This window comes from Carassius carassius, chromosome 20 (assembly GCF_963082965.1).
Source record: "Carassius carassius chromosome 20, fCarCar2.1, whole genome shotgun sequence".
Classification (NCBI taxonomy): Eukaryota; Metazoa; Chordata; class Actinopteri; order Cypriniformes; family Cyprinidae; genus Carassius; species Carassius carassius.
This window is the reverse complement of record NC_081774.1, coordinates 2,516,462-2,521,250: the sequence shown is the minus strand read 5'-3', so window position 1 is coordinate 2,521,250 and position 4,789 is coordinate 2,516,462. Positions and strand designations below refer to the sequence as shown.

Genomic DNA, 4,789 nt, shown 5'->3' with positions numbered 1-4,789 from the left:
GAGAAGCCTCTACACGCCGTCGAAAAGCCTCTCAGCGGGATAGCACTGCAACGCAGATCTGAGGACGCCGGCTCGTGCTTCATCTCGACGCCGCCTTCAGCACTCGCTTCCTGCTGCGCCATCCGGCGTGACTATATCCTTTACAAAGCTAGTGTGTTTGCCGCTGCATCACACTTTTTTCCTCCAGAATTCGAGGCGTTGTTTCAAATGCCTCGGGCCTGCGCTTCCTGCCGAGGCCCTCTGCCCAGCGAGGACCGCCACATCATCTGTGTCTCCTGCCTGGGCCGCGAGCATGCTGAGAGCGCACTCTCCAAGGGCGGCTGCCCTGAGTGCGACGACATGGCTATATCGACCCTGCGGGCTCGATTACCTCAAACCAGCCACGATGCTCCACCCGCTCCGCCTCTTCTCTCTCAAGTGCCGCGTAAGAAACGCCGCGATCAGAGAATGCCTGAGCATACTGCTACACGCGAGCTCACGCCGGAACACTCCCCGCGTGCCTCGCCCGCTCTCTCTCCTTCGCCTGTCCTCTTCGTGGACGAGCAGCGCCAGTCCCTGCTCACCAGCGCCCCCTTCTCCTTCGGAGCGCCTGAGGCGGAAGAGGACAGACACGACAGCCTTTCTCTCGCCGCGTCCAGTAGTGAGGAATGGTCGGGCCCCATTGCGGACCCCCCCCCCCCTCTACAGCACCCAGCTGCACCAGACAACGCGCTGATATCGACGCGGAGCTTACTCGCGTGCTTACAAGGGCTGTCAGCGACCTTCAGCTCGACTGGTCTCCTCCAGACGAGCCCGCTAAAAGCAGGCTGGATGAATGGTTCCTGCAGGGGCGCCCTTCGGCCCCTCCGCAAAGAAACGCCCCCTTCTTCCCGGAAGTTCACAATGAACTCACGAAGTCGTGGAAAGACCCATTCTCTGCACGCTTGAAGACTTCTGTCTCGTCAGCGCTCTCCTCTGTCGACGGCGCCCGAGACCACGGTTACGAGAGCCTCCCCCCTCTCGAGGAGGCTATTGCTGCACACCTCTGCCCGCCCTCAGCCGCAGGATGGCGGTCGAAGCCTGTGCATCCATCCAAGCCGTGCCGCACCACCTCAGCTCTCGCTGGCCGAGCTTACACCTCCGCTGGTCAAGCTGCTTCGGCTCTACACACCATGGCTGTGCTGCAGGTTTTTCAGGCCAGACTTCTCCGTAACCTGGACGAGTCTGCCCCAGATACCTATGACTTTAAAGATCTCCGCAGCGCTACTGATCTAGCCCTGCGTGCGACAAAGACCACAGCACAAGCGATCGGCCGAAGCATGGCAAGCCTCGCTGTTTTAGAGCGACACCTCTGGCTCACGCTCACGGAGATGAAAGACGCCGACAAATCCGCCTTTCTTGACTCTCCTATCTCGCCTTCCGGCCTCTTTGGCCAGTCAGTTAAGGGTTTCGCTGAACGCTTCACTGAGGCTCAGAAAACGTCACAGGCAATGAGACACTTCCTGCCGAAACGCTCTAGCTCTGCTGCGGGACGCCGTAGAAATGCGCCGCCCCCTCAGACCTCGAAGCCATCGCAGCCAGACTTACAGTCTCGCCCAGCGACCAAAACCCAGCACCGCTCTCGCTCTACGAGCCGCAAACCGCCAGAGAGACGGGGACCTCGGCCCAGGATTGTGCTGAACCCCGAGCCTCCGAAGCCCTCCTGACCTTCGGGCTGAAAAGACCGTGGTTAAGTCCCGCTGCGGCCGGACCATTGTGTTCCCATAGCGTAAGCTAGCTTATGCAGTACGAGAGTACTCTCGAAAGGGAACGTACTCGGTTACTAACGTAACCTCGGTTCCCTGAGATGAGGGAACGAGTACTGCGTAACCTGCCGTGCTATGTGCTCGGACCGGGTGATCGCTTCAGTCGATTTAAAACCTGATCCCTATGGTGAAGCGGTGGCTTATATAGTTCCAGCCACGCCTATTTTGGCGCGCTCTGACGTCCAATGGGCGCGAAGCGCCCCCATTGGTTCGTTACTCTCCGCCGCCTCACCATAGGTTGCTGCAGTTGCCGCAGCACAGCCAATAAGCGCGCGAGCCGCTTCGCTTGGGTCTGCTGTGCTGCAGCACTGCGTTTTAAAAGGGGACCTTTTCCCATAGCGTAAGCTAGCTTACGCAGTACTCGTTCCCTCATCTCAGGGAACCGAGGTTACGTTAGTAACCGAGTACGTTTGTTTCTTCATCAGAACCGATTTAGAGAAATGACACATTACATTACTTGCTCTCCAACTGATGCTTTTCAGTGAATGGGTGCCGTCAGAATGAGAGTCCAATCAGCTGATAAAAACATCATAATAACCCAGACCACTCCAGTCCATCAATTAACATATTGTGATATGAAAAACAGTGGGTTTGCAATAAACTTATCAATCATTTACTTATTTTTAAACTTTAAACCTTCTGGCTTAAATTATGAGTATTCTATCCTTATTGCTTTGTCCAGTGAAAAAGTCTTCTTGTATGAAAAATGCACAAGCAGTCCAAAACTGTTGTCAGTGGATTTTTATATGAGAGGACAACAGGAGATCGACTCTAATCATGAAGAAATGGTTATTATGATTATAGACTGGTATTTTAGCCAGAAGCAACAGTTTGAAGATAAAAAAGTTCAATCCTTAATGATGGATTTGATTATTACAAGCATGCAGCTTTTCACTTCACAATACTTTAATTGATCTGGAGTGGTGTGCAATGCATTATTGTAATGTTGTTATCTGCTGTTTATGGTCTCATTCTGACGGCACCCATTCACTGTAGAGGATCCATTGGTGAGCAAGTGTTGCAATGCTTCTCCGAATGCTTCATTTCTAATGAAGAAACAAACTCATCTACATCTTGGATGGCTTGAGAGTGACTTTTTATTTATTTTTTATTTATTTGCAAATTTCCGCAAATTTTTGGGTGAATTATGTTTTTTCATAACAGAAGGCATTGAATTCGTAGAGATAAAATAACCTTTAAAATTACTCATTTTATTTTGGGTTCAGAAAGAGAGTGGAAAATGTGTGGAAATGCTTTCAAAAATTGCTGCCCCTTTGAAAAGCATGTCATAACATCATTAAAGTTTCTTACTTTTTCCCTGTCTATTATCTGTTCATATCATAACCCATTATAATATTTACTCTCTGTCCTAGTTAGCGATCGTGATAACGTCATCGCACGCTGTGAACTCCAATCCCAACAAGAAAAGTACATCTACATCTGTAGAGAAACCCATAATCAAGAGATGAGCGCTTAATAGAGACTTCGCCTTAGAAAAAACGAGTTTTGATATGAATATTAAACATAATTTCCCTCTCCAGCACATGTCAGAATTGTTGAGCCGGGATCTAATTCTATGTGATTTGATAGATGGCTGGTGTTAATTGGTGGGTTGCAGAAATGAAGCACATTGTTCCCTCAGCTCTCCTGTTCTTGCTCTAATTAAAGCACTTCCTGTTGGAGGAGGGCGAGCGGAGTGCTTCTAATTCACAGGTGTTTGCTTCTGTAGGTTGCCATGACAACCCAGCGGAATCCCATTACGTTCCATGAATGTTAAGATTGTATCATTTTCCCTTCTGAAAAAAAGAAAGAAATGCAATCACATATTCTTTTGTTCATTTTTCAGTTACATGTCTTATTATGTTGTGTGATTCGACTTTTATATAGAGTACTGCTGAAAAAAAGTGTCATCTACAAACAAAATTTATAAAAAATACAATATCTAAAAACCTAAACACTTTATTTTAGCTAGCTGCAATACATCATTTGCTTAGAGTATTAAAATACCTAAAACATAATTTAAAAACTATGTTAAAAAATAAAACTTAATTCAAAATATTGACAAACACTATAATAGCATATCAATGATTCTAACGAACTGAACACACAAAAGAGAACAAATTCACTCATAAACCCGGTCAACATAATTTAACACCAGCGGCAAATGTTCACAGTGCCTGAATGTGCATTATTAGCCCAATGCAGAGATGCCACGTTTAACGTTAGCTATTTATGTCTGAGAAATGGCAACTTTCAAAGGTCAACAGGTAGAAAATAAAAGCTTAAAAAAAAATGTGTTCCTGCCATCTAATTCCATTCACCAAATAGCTGGGGCTCAAATCAACACTTTTCCCACTGTCCTAGCTTCACTCAAAAATAATATTTACTGGCTTTATTGTTCACACTTTTTCCTATACAAAAAGCTGATCTTCTAATTTTTACATAATAAGAAATTAGTTGTTTTTCATTTAATTACCTTTTTTTTTAAACACTGCAATATAAAAAATATGTTATCTTTTGTAGTTTATTATTATGTTTTTTTTTCATATTCAATTTTGATTTAATAAAATAAAATAAATCACAATAATGCAAATGGAAACAAAAAGCTTTGGCATTTTCTTTTGAACTGAAACTTGAGGACAGATCCCACATAACCAGCACACTGGTCAAATCAATATCACATAATCATACACTCATGAACTGCACAGCCAGACACTTCTTCATTGCTATGATGACCGAGCAGCTCTGAAACTGAATATGCCTGCTTTAAATGCAGATGAGAGCTAGATTTGTGGGAAAATGCATGATAGCCTATGGAAGGATGTTTGAATAATGTTTTCTGCTCTCCACCAGTGAAAATGCTTTATATGATTACTGAAGCTCTTTTTAGATGGTTACTTCACCCAAATGTAATTTACTCACACTCACATCAGTCCAAACTTGACTTTCTTTCTTCTGGGATGTTTTGATGGATGCTGTTCATATATGATGATACACCAGGAGCT

The 4,789-nt window shown here is 45.6% G+C and overlaps 1 long non-coding RNA gene across 1 annotated transcript; it reads right to left on the bottom strand.

Moving 5' to 3' along the window:
• Positions 1-2,880: 2,880 nt before the first annotated feature.
• LOC132095713 (uncharacterized) lies at positions 2,881-4,789 on the bottom strand. The gene is made up of 2 exons (XR_009422485.1): positions 4,713-4,789; positions 2,881-3,580 (listed from the first exon to the last, which is right to left on the bottom strand). It is a non-coding gene; the product is annotated as an uncharacterized LOC132095713 (long non-coding RNA).